The following is a 12,800-nucleotide window of genomic DNA, read 5'->3' on the forward strand; positions in this document are numbered from 1 at the left end:
TTGTATTAAAATCAATGAATAGTGAGTTTAGTGAATTGACTCTTAAATCAGAACTAATGCTAATATTTGATCAAGAAATGGATATCAGGGCTGGGAATATGGCCTAGTGTCAAGAGTGCTTGCCTTGTATACATGAAGCCCTGGGTTCGATTTCCCAGCACCATATATATAGGAAACGGCCAGAAGTGGTGCTGTGGCTCAAGTGGCAGAGTGCTAGCCTTGAGCAAAAAGAAGCCAGGGACAGTGCTCAGGCCCTGAGTCCAAGGCCCAAAACTGGCAAAAAAAGAAATGGATATCAAAACCAAAGAAAGTTAAAAGGAGAAACCTTTTGAATTTTGAGACAATACAAACAGATTCACTGGTATGGTCATGTTCTCATTCACCAAGCAGAATCATTTTTCTACACTCATACCTTTACACCCAGATCACAGTAAAATCTGAAAATACACTTTGACATAAGGAGTCCATGTTTCTTAATGTGGACGTAAGGAACACTTGAAAAAAAACTGAATAATGTGGAGGCATTTCTAGGTATGAAATGATTTAAATATGTTAAAGAATAACATCATAAATTGTATGTTTTTAAAGGTTTCCAAAGATGCTTCCAAAGTCATGCAAACATCATTATATACCATCTGCAACCACTGCAGTAACTCTATTACAGAGCTCTAAATCGTCATATTCTGCATACTCTTTTTCTTTGCTCATTCTTTCCTTTATCTCTCAATCAGCTCTGATTGAGCATCTATGGGATATTAAGTAGACATTGTAACTCATCCTTGCAGCTCCAAGGACAAACTAACTAGAATTTTCTTTTTTGTATATTCCATGTTTTTTAAAAAAATCATTTATATATGGGAACTAGTGGCTCATGCCTTAACCCTAGCTACTCAGGAGGTTGAGATCTGAGGATCACTGTTCAAAGCTAGCCTAGGAAGGAAAGTTTGTGAGACTCTTCTCTCCACTAAATTCCCCCCAAAGCCACAAATAGAGCTCAAAGTGGTATAGCACTAGCCTTGAGCAAAAGAAGCTCAAGGACAGTGCCCAGGCCCTGAGTTCAAGCCCCAGGACAGACAGAGACAGAGAGAGAGACAGAGACAGAGAGACAGAGAGAGAGAGAGGTATTCTTTTATTGACTCCATAATGGCATGTACTCTCTTTTCTTTCTCTATGTTATAAACAAACACATAGAGAAATAGACAGATAGATAGATGATAGATTGATAGATATCAATAGATAGATCGATAGATGTACGGTGAAACTATAAACAATACCTTTACTGATCTCTGGTTTACAGATTCTTCAATAATTTCCAATCTGAAATTTAATCTATATAATCATATTACCAAGATTTGTGAGAATACTTCAGATCACAGTTTTCATGCCAATAGGAACATTTCTATGGCTTCATTTTAATAAAGAAACTATAAAGTGAGTTTTTTTAACTAAAACTTAAGAGAAGCTTATGTTTTTTACTTTAATGCAGTAGGTTTACTAAGTGGTTCTCTATAGATAGATTAGATAGATAGATGATAGATAGGTAGGTAGGTAGATAGAGAGATAGATGAGTTGTGTGTGTGTGAACACATCAAAATGAGCATAGACTCTGATCCTTTAAACTTTGAACATTTTCCTCACAACCTTTTCTTTTTTTGCTAATGATACTATACTAATTGCTTTACATTATGGAGTCTATCTAAGCAAGGAGTCTAGGTGATCTGTACCATCTGCTCTTGGAAATAACATGAAGAGAAGAATGGGGGATGCAATAAAAAATTCAATGTATGTCCTACAAGTTTAAGAAAGTGAGGGAAGATGTGGGTTGGGAGGGGTGGGTGAGAATGTTAAAAGGGGTGACATTGATCAAGATGCATTGTATTCATAAGGTGCTTTGCTAAATGGAAACTCTTTTGTACAACTACTTAAAGATAATAAAAATATAGAAAATAATATGAATGTATTATTACTTGAAGGTAAGGAGGGAACATCTTTATCCCGTACTTCACCTTTGCTAATGAATGATGGTACTAATGTCTTCCTCAAGAACTCTTTCTTTGATGTTTTCCTTTAACAAGACCTAAAACTATTCTGCTTATGACTAGACCACAGAACTTGGTCTGAGATGGTTATTCTCTATCAGTGGTTCTCAAAACTTAATGTCATGATTAGTTGGATGGATTATAAAACACAGATTTTCTTTTTAGCCCAATCCCTAGAGTTTATGATTGACATTCTACCTTCTAACAAATTCCAAATTCAGGCTGATGCTGTCAATTGGTGAGCATACTAAGTACTTGTCAAGTAGTTAAATATGGACGATTAAAAACACACATGACTTCTGTCAGACACTATGAGGAATTTAAACTTTACTTAGGATGTAGTGTCATGAAGAAAGCTCCAAGGAACAGTATGCTACTATGGAACCAATGAGATCCAAGCACTTTGTTTTTCTTAAGGCAGAAAGAGAGGGGTAAAGGGATGAAGCAAAACTTCTATTAGATCCCCACTAACACAATATACTGCTATGGATTTATATTTACTCTGTATCATAGCACATTGTCCAGTATAGTAGCGACATGTGGCTATTCAGCTCTCTACTGTAGCCTGTCCAGTTGAGAGGAGTAGTAATATACACTTCTGTTTTCAAAACATAGAATATATAATTAATAGCCTATTTAATTATGTATATAGTTAAATAAAAAACTTACAGTGATTTTTATTTGTCTTTTTAATGATTGTTCAAACTTAGGACTATTCAAAATTTTCTGTAAAAAAAATGAATGAAGCAAGTCTGTTTCTGTAACCAGAGTTACAGGCCAGACACCTGACTCCAGTGGTTCTGTATGTAAGATCTGTCCACTCAGACCAGTATGCCAAGTAAAGAGATAAATAGTGGAAAAGGAGATTTATTATACAGCTAAATATGCCACAGGAAGAGTCAAAGTAAGCACTTCAGCCTAGTTTCGAGATATAAACATGAGCTTTCAGTTTATTTTATCTTATTTTTGTGCCAATCCTGGACCTTGAACTTGGGGCCTGGACACTGTCCCTGAGCTTTTGTGCTCACTCTACCACATGAGCCAAAGCTCTGCTTTCAGCTCTTTTGGTAGTTAATTGGAAGTTAAGTATCTCACCGACTTTACTGCTCAGGCTGGCTTTGAACTGCAGTCCTCAGATATCAACCTCCTGAGTAGCTAGGATTACAGGTATAAGTCACCAGTGCCCAGTGTTCTAGTAGGCGTCCTTAAAAGTATAGAGAAGAGAAAAAGAAAGAGGAACTTTAAAAAAAATGCTTTTGCTGAAAAGCACTGACTCCTTCCTCCGCTGGGTCCACAACAATCCAAAGGCGAACTAGAAGCTGCAAAAATGTTTGCCCTCTCTGCCTCTCTTTGTATGGCTCCTTGGCTATTAGCAGTTACCTGCAGCCAGTCTCGGGAAAGGCTAATGGATAAACAATCACAGAATATGAGCTTTTCAATGTTGTAGAAGATTAAATTTTTAAAATGAAAAGAAAATTCAAGTCTAGGACATAGTTTTCAAACCCTAGCATTGCTGCATTTTCACCTACACAGGTTGTTAAAATGCCTGCTAGAGATTCAATTGGTATTGGATGAGGCTTATGAGTCTGCATTTCTATTGGGCTAGGAGTTGCTGTTATAAGGTGACCTCTGATGGGAAATTCCTTCTCATACTATGGAACATAGAGTTTTGCAGAGAAGTATAAAAATAGACTTCAACATCAAGCATTGTCTGTAGCTTGAATACCAATTTTTTTCTCATATACCACTGTTATTTTTATGTTGAAAAGCAGTTGTGGTACTACAACAAAGTTTGATCCTCCAGTAACTTTTTCTTAGTTAACAGATACCAGATAGTACTTTTATAATGTAAGTCCCCTCCCATGTTTGGCATATTAAGAAGGGTTAAAATATTAAGATTGCTAGGTGCCAGTGGCTCACATCTCTCATCCTAGAAACTCAGAAGGCAAAGAACTGGGGATCACAGTTTGAAGTAAGCTCAGGTAGGAAATTCCATGAGACTCATCTCCAGTTAACCACCAAAAAGTTGGAGGTGGAGCTGTGGCTAAATTGATGGAACATTAACCTTGACCAAAACATCTCAAGGGTAGCACCCAGGCCCTGAGTTCAGGCCCCAAGAATGCTACACACACACACACACACACACACACACACACACACACACACACACACACACACACACACACACACACGTACAGAAATACTTGTTATTAACATGGTTAAAAATATTGGAAACCCTTTACATATCCCATTTCTAACTAAGATTACAGCAACATGTAAGAAAAAATCTGATTCCAACATGTTCTAAACTATATGTTACTCTTTCAAAAAAAAATTGCAACTATAGAATCTAGCCTAATATACCTCCTGGCAGAGTTTTTTGTTTTGGGTTTTGGTTTGGTTTTGATTTGATTTGGGGTTGTTTTTTTGGGGGGGGGCTGAATGTAAAGGAAATGAACAGAACAGAGCAGAAAGAAGAATGTGTTTGTTTGTTAAAAGTTAGGTCACTAAAGGATTTGTTAATATTAGGAATAGAATGACCCATGGTAAAAGGATAATTAAGTTCTAGGAAAACAGCCTTTCAGTAAGGAGAGAACACTCATTTATGCTCAACCTCCACAGTGTTTAAAAAAAGGAATGAACAAGTCCTTTTGAAGAACAGAAAGGAGTGGGTATAAATCTAAATGCACAGTATAGTGACAGCCCCTACAATACACTGAGGTCAAAGTGCATTGTCAAGATTGCAAACATTTGGTTTCCGATATTTTTACAATTATTTGTACTTCCTTTAAGAGAAATGGTGCTGAAATTGCCCAGATAACTTTGAATGTAACATAGTCTAGATGTTCCTATATCTGTCCCCTTCATCCCCAAACAAGATCTAGTTTTCAAGGGCATTCTCTATTTTTAAAAAAGAATGCCTCCAAAAGTGTAGGACCAGGGTAGGGTGGGGGACAAGGTAGGGAATGTAACAAAAAAAAGAAATTATATGAGGTATAATCCAAGAATAAAGCCATCAGGAATGAACAAAATGTGTTTAAGAAAATCAAAGGCATATTTTTTTTCAGACGATTTGGAAAGTGAACCCAAATCATTATGAAGTATTATTAGGTTACTTGATTGCTTGATCTTTATATATGCTACGTAATTTCTAGCTTGTTTCAATCATGAATTATTTGGGCTCATTCTGAAGCTAGCTATTAAAGTAATGATATAAGTGTTTTATTATTGTTTTAACATAGAAGTCATCTGTGTTAAATGTGTTTACATAGCAAAAATGTGTCTATATGCAGGCATTTAATTTATTTTCCTGATATCTCAAATTCCTTCCTAGAAATATGCATATTGTTTTGAGTACTGAAAATTGCCTTTATGTTCTTTTCTTGTGCTTCCTTATTTCGGGTTCTCACTACTCTATTCTTCTAAGTGTCCTTTCTCTAGTCTGACCCCTTCTGCCCTGAGGTTTGACCGCACCCATCCTTTCTTCTTTGTTTGCCCTGGTTGTTTTCCTCTTGGCTTTTCCCACTGTCCCTCTGGGCTATGCTGCGTGTGAAACTCTCAGCCAGCAGTTGCTCACAGTTCCCAGGCTACGTCATTCCCAACATTCAAAGAGCTGCTGTTCTCACATTTCCACCAGCAAGGCGCCCCCTCTCCTCCTCCAGTGCACATTCCTCCAGGGAGTAGAAAGAAGTCCCTTTCAGGCCATATGAAAAGCTGCATATTAAAGCAAACTCTGTTAGGACTGCATAGAAGCTTACAAAACTCACAAATGCTATTTTTGATAAATACCACAAAGTGAATTTCAAATCGCTGTAGTTTCTTTTCAGACTTCTTTATTTTATTAATAAATTCTACAAGGGTTTTAAAATAGTTGGCATTATGATGTCAATTCTCCCATCACTTAATACATTAATTCATTGAATAACATAGGTACAATAAATTAAAAAGGAGAAATATAATAAACTAGAATGTGATTATTATGTTAGAAATACAGCCTGTATTTCTATTTGTATTACACAACTTGTGTATGACAAAGACTTACAGATGGATACAGAAATATAAATCCTTTCACAACCAAGAACTCATTGTTCATTATGAATGAGTTTTGATACATGTAAGAAGGAATATGATTTTTCAGAAAGAGAGAGAAAGTAAAAAGGGCATGGACAGCATAGTTTATTTGGTCACTGTTTTTGCACAGTGTGAATTTGAGAAGAATTTATTTTTGTGAATATAATAAACTAAGCACTTATGTAGCACTACGTGTATGCTATTCACTATCTTGAGCACTTTAATATGCACTGGTACTCTTAAGTATTACAATAATACTATCCTTATCCTTATTTTGGAGATGAGAAAAATAAGGAGCCAGAAAGGTTAGGTGAGTTGGGCACCTGGCTCAAGCCTGTAATCCTAGCTCCTTGGCAGGTTGAGAGCTTAGGATCATGGTTCAAAGCCAGCCTGGGCAGGAAAGTCCATGAGACTCTTATTTCCAATTAACCACCAGAGAACTGGGAATGGCACTGTGGCTCAAGTGGTAGAGCACTAGCCTTGAGCTGAAGCACTTAGGGACAGCACTCAGGCTCAGAGTTCAAGCCCCATGACTGACAAAAAAAGTTAGGTGACTTGTCTAAGGTAAGATAGCTTGGAAGTACATGAATTAGGTTTTGAACTCAGGTAGTCTATTTTGGAAATCTGCCAGAAAGACAAACCATGGAATTCCACCATCCTCTGATACAGTTCTGAGTGGATAGGAAAATAGTTCCTCTTCATTTATAGCCTAAACCTTCAAACAAAAAGACTATCTTGGCCTTCACATTTATTATCTATCAAGTCACCTGGATCAAGAGTAGAAGAAACAAACATTTAAAGTAGGATAATTATATGAATCTCAAACCACAATCTCAAAAGTCAGCTGGTCAATCCTGGGTCTATCTCCAAAAGAACCAGCACTTTAATCATCAAACTCTTCTTGAGGTGATACTTTAGTATACTCCTTCATTCAGTCATCTATTCAATAAATATTGTTAAGAATTTTTACTCTTTGCCAAGGCCTATATATAGGGCTATAGTGGTTTAAATAAAGCTCTCTCTGCCCTCCTGGAGGTTATAGTTTCTTGAGAAGACAGGTATTAATTTTAAATGATTAAATTATAAGTATATTGTATAATAAAAGTATATGTTATATAATAATTGCAAAATATACTGACTTAAAAAATGAAGAATGGAGTAACTGTTTAAAAACAAATGTAATCATTACCTACTTATGTAACTGTAACCCCCCTGCTAATCACCTTTACAATAAAGATAAAAATTTAAAAACAAAAGAAAGAAAATGCAGTATGATAGCAGAACATATAGTGAGGATATGAGAGAGAGAAAGAAAGAGTTACCTGTAGAAAGGAGATACTGGGGGTGAATGTGGAAGGCAGGAACTCAGGATGACTCCCTATAAGCCAAAAGGATGAAAACAAATTAACTGTGTGATTTTCTATGCATCTGTGACTTTTATTTTGCACGGACTGAAGCTTGGGACTAACAAACTACAGTAGTAAAATTCAAATGTGTAAATTTAATAAATCAGGATCATTTAAAATGATGGAGTGTATAGTTAATGAATAATTGTGTCACATCCAAGGACGATTTCCTTTCATTATCACAGTCAGGATGCTGTTTGCTGTCTTCATAGCACTTGGGAAAATCCATAGCTCTGTACTGTTGACTTCATTATTGAAAGTTTGTCTCCCCCAACTAAAAGTCAGCTCACACCTACTGACACTAAGCAGTGTTTTGATCTAGTAGGTATTCAACAAACATTTCATGACTGGATAGATGCCTGAAAATAAAAAAAATATTATAATGAACACAAAAAATAAGCAGAAAGTTTTTTTTTATTAAATAGAGGACAAATTAGGAAACAATAGTTTCTGTAGAAACTCAGACTCATGTCTGAATCTGTGGATACGTAGAGTAATCGATACTTAAATAAGTTTCTAAAAATTCAAAGAAAACATATAATTGATCAAAAACGAAATATTTTTCTTTTACTTTGCAGCAAACATGGTTCAGTTATGTCATAGACTTCATCAATAATTATTATGTGTGTTCTGAGAAACACCCATAATGTACTTTACTTTGGAGGAAGATGAAATTGACTAGCTTCTCCTGGACTTAAAAAAATAATCTTATTAAAATGTTATTAACATATATGTATTTAAAATGTAAAACTTGAAAGTTATACATATATCCACACTGAAAAAACATTGCCATTAAAAATTACATTTAAAAATATTACATTCAAAATACTGAAAATATCTATTGACCTAAGTTTTCTTCTGCCGTTGATAATACTTCCTTCCTTCTCCACTCCTGCCTACAGGCATCCACTGATCTACTTTCTATCACTACCAATGAAGTTGTGACTTCTGTTTTTATATGAATGAAGTGTACAGCCTAGACTTTGTTTTTTTCAGTCAGCATGACTACTGAGATTTATACATGGCATTTCATATACCAGTCGTTTTTCCCTTTTTATTACTGAGTGGTATTGTATACGTATATACATTTATTCTTCAATAGACCCTTGAATTGTTTTCCAGTTTGGGACTGTTATAAAGTTTCTATTAGCATTAATGTATCCATCATATGTATATGTACATATATATACTTATAAATATACATATGTTTATCACATTTTAATGGGTTTTAGTGGTACCTCATTGTCCCTAGGGACTAATAATGTAACCACTCCAAGTTTCTCATGACTATCTTTAATGTGACATATTTTTTTAACCTTTAGTGTATTTGTGCCTTTATATGTAATGTGAATTCTTTGTAGGCAACACAGGATCTTGGATCTTGATATGTTAAAATCCAGCTTGTCTATATATTTTAATTGGGAGTATTGAAATCATTTATATTTTATACATTAATAGATAAGGTCAAATGTCTGTTCATCAAGCTTTTTGCTTTACCTTTTGCCCATCTATTCTTTGTGCATCTTCTGCGGTTTAAGTTAATGACGTCTTCTCTCTGGATCGACTTCCTCTTTTCTATTAGTATATTAGCTATAGCTGGTTTTTTTGTTATTTTATTTGTTGCTATGTGGTTTTCAGTACATATTTTTAACTTACTGCAGTGTACCATCAATTACTATGAGATTGCTTTTTACTATTGTAAGGAATGGAACTTAAATTCCAGTTTATCTCTTTGCCACTATGTGGTATTCGGTGATTTTTAAAAATCTTGCTATCTGGGGCTGGGGATATAGCCTAGTGGCAAGAGTGCCTGCCTCGGATACACGAGGCCCTAGGTTCGATTCCCCAGCACCACATATACAGAAAACGGCCAGAAGCGGCGCTGTGGCTCAAGTGGCGGAGTGCTAGCCTTGAGCGGGAAGAAGCCAGGGAGAGTGCTCAGGCCCGGAGTCCAAGGCCCAGGACTGGCCAAAAAAAAAAAAAAAAAAAAAAAAAAATCTTGCTCTCAAGATTACATAAGACCAGTGCTCATTCTGAGCCTAATTCTATTCTATAACCGGTCATTGAGACAGCTCTCTCTCTGTATCCTACCTAATGACCTGTACATCATAAAGTATCCAATCTGACTGTAGGATATAGGTTTTATTCCCTCCCCAATATGGGTGTTAGACACTTCTTTTTTGCCAGTAGTTGGGCTTGAACTCAGAACCTGAGCACTGTCCCTGAGAGTTTGTTTTGGGGATTTTTTGTTTGTTTGTTTGTTTGTTTGCTCAAGACTAGCACTCTACCACTTGAGCCACACCTAGAGCTAATCTTTTCTGGTTATTTTCTTTTTCACTTTTGAGTAGTTTCTTCATATATCAGCTGAATAGTTGAAGGAGAACCTCCACAGACATCTAGGGCTTTCTCTGTACAGCGATCTGTTCTTCTGAACTATGAATTCTAGTTGCCTTAATCTTTCTAGAATCTGATTTCCATTTCTCCAATTCATATGGTCTCCCAAGATCCTGTTAGATTTTTCTTCCTTGTGGTCTGGCTTGGAAATTTTCTCATAATAATATTTTAAGGCAGTCTTAAGGATTACCTTGTAAATATATCCTATCTCTCAGGACCTGCTGACCTCCCTTGATTTATATCTATTTCCCTGAAATCCATTATTAAATATGTTTTGTCTTCGTTTTGATTATTTCAGGACAGAGGGCAAGTTGGCTCTTATGGCTGTTTCTTGTTTGGTAATAGAGTTCCTAAAATAGCATTTGAAGCATTGTTATTTTTCTTAACCTGAAGATGGTATGTTAGAGGAAAATAGGTAATTAGCTGATAATGTACAGTCCTCCAAGGCCAAAGGATCTGTCACTTAACATTGCACATACTTTGTTTTTCTTTCACAATAACAGTGATTGCTTTGCACTAATTTCATCACATATTTTGCCTGGTAGCATTTAGGATCTTGCCTTTGCAATCAACTTTGTGTAAGCCTCATGGCTTATTTTATATATATATATATATATATATATATATATATATATATATATCAACAATCTAGATAGGGCCTAAAGCCAAGGCTATAGAGAAAATTGCTTCAAGTATAAATTACCCAATAGTTCAGCTGCTAAATCTACTTTTAAAACAACTGAATCCATCAATGTGTTTCATTGCCTTAAAAATATCCCATTTTGAGTTATTAAATATTTTCATATTCTTAGCTTTGCACTTCAGCAATTGTTCTTTAAGAGGTTCTATTCAATTAATTTCCATACTATATCATTCAGTGACCAATGTATTACCATGCATAAGTTTCATTTTAGAAAAAAAATGACCTACTACCACCCATTGCTTTGCAGAATTTTAATTCTAAGGGTCCAGAAAACCAGCTCTTGACTTTATGGAGACACCACATGATATGTCATAGTTCACACAGCTTGTTCATAGTAGAACCAAGACTGAAAACATGCTCTCTATTCTTCTTACATGCCTTTTAGTTTTACTCTAAAAAGGCTATTCATCATTCTGAATGTTCTGTATTCTAAGATATTTTTAAATAGAATCACTTATCCAAGTCCCACCTATCTTATAAGGTCCATGTTAAACAATGAGAAAAGGTCTGTGAAAGGGCCTTAGAAACTATTAAATGTTATTAAAATGTTACGTTTTATTATTAGCACTGCAGTTCATCTCCATGAGACCTTTCTAAACTTTCTCACTTTTCTGAGCTCAAATATGCAGCAATTTTTCTAATACACTTGTTCTTCCTTTATAAGAATTTAATCCTTTCTGCCCTGCCAGGTTGAAAAAAATGAGATCCTTTCTCTGTATAACCAATTGATATTTTATAGTATTGTACATCTAGTGGGTTCCTACTAAATCTATGCCGAATAAAATTGAACTAGATTTCTTCCTAGTTGTATTGAAGAAATAAAAACCACTCTGAGCTTCAAAAAGAAAAAAAAGACTTTCAAATGCTATCAAATGCTTTTATGCTATCTCTTGGTAGTCTATATTTACAATGAAAATGGTTTAATTTGTCTTGTGTTCACTGATGTGTCATATCTGCCTCTCTTTGTTAAGACTGAAGAGACTTTTGAGTTGATACAATAAAGTATTTCAATAGCTACCTTTACTGGCAGAGAAAGGAAATTCTAGAACATTGTCATGAACCTCAGCTCCTCCCCCCTCCCCCGGACCCCACATAAACACACCCACACACACACACACTTATACATTTCTATCTCTGAATTCTGGCTTGTGTTTCCTTATTATCTGTTTGCTTTATTTCTGAACAGTGACCTCTATATCTATCAAAAAATATTTACTGAACTACCCTTCTTGTACTTTCTTTTTTAACATAGAAAACTCAAGTAAGGGTAGATTACTATATGAGACACTTAGGAAATATATAAATATCTTTGAATGTTTCAAAGAAGTCAGTATCCCTGTTCAGTCTGCCAGGGAGAACAGCCCCTCCCCCCTTTCCTCTTCATCTGCCTGAACCAAATAATCACCTGTCAATCACCTGGCTGTGAGTCAGCAAAGGATCCCAAACTCTGAGGTCACTTCCTAATTCGCTGAGGTCATTTCCTGAACCACCCTAGTCACATCTCCCTCAGACATTGAGAGGTTCCCCAGGCTCTGAGATCACTTCTGCATCCACTGTGATCCTACTTCCAGCCTTTCCCAACCTATCTGGCTCAACAAAAGTCTCTCCTCTGTCTCCCCACATCTCTATCTCATGTGGACCCACAGTTTGCTCTCCACCCAACACACACCCCAGAATCATGCCATGTTTTCCTTTCCGGCAAACCTTACAAGCCCCTCCCTATTCACTAATCTAGCTTTTTCATGCGATATTTAACCCTTACAGGCTATGCTGTTCTTGAAAATTCTAACATTATTCTCATTTAATTAAATCGTTGATCGTTCATCTTAATATTATTTTGGTGCTGTACATAGAATTACCCTTTAAACATTACCTTTCCCTGTTATGCATAGTGCCTGTAGTCCCTTTCTTGCTGGATGAATTCAACACTGCTCTTGCTCTCCGGTACTTCCTTACCAGCCTTTTCTGCTCTTATATTGAGTGTGAAACTTATCAGCTGGTGTCAGAATCTATGTCTGTAAAATCTGGGTAAATTGGGTGAGTTTTCCTCTGTTAGGCTTAACTCAACCGACGGTTGAACCCTTGGGTTTGGGGGAAGGCACTGTTGTTTCCCTATCCCCAGATCTGTACGTGTTCACCCTTCTCTTTTACTGGCAGAAAGCAGATTTCTGAGAATCCACCTTCCAC

The 12,800-nt window shown here is 36.0% G+C and overlaps 1 protein-coding gene and 1 non-coding gene across 5 annotated transcripts in view; both read left to right on the plus strand.

The window, feature by feature from the left end:
* Dmd (dystrophin) overlaps positions 1-12,800 on the plus strand; it is a 1,916,788-nt gene that overhangs the window by 1,611,060 nt on the left and 292,928 nt on the right. The gene's annotated exons all lie outside the window — the stretch shown is intronic.
* LOC125344420 lies at positions 6,036-6,168 on the plus strand. The gene has a single exon (XR_007209537.1). It is a non-coding gene; the product is annotated as a small nucleolar RNA SNORA40 (small nucleolar RNA).

This window comes from Perognathus longimembris, chromosome 28 (assembly GCF_023159225.1).
Source record: "Perognathus longimembris pacificus isolate PPM17 chromosome 28, ASM2315922v1, whole genome shotgun sequence".
Lineage (NCBI taxonomy): Eukaryota > Metazoa > Chordata > Mammalia > Rodentia > Heteromyidae > Perognathus > Perognathus longimembris.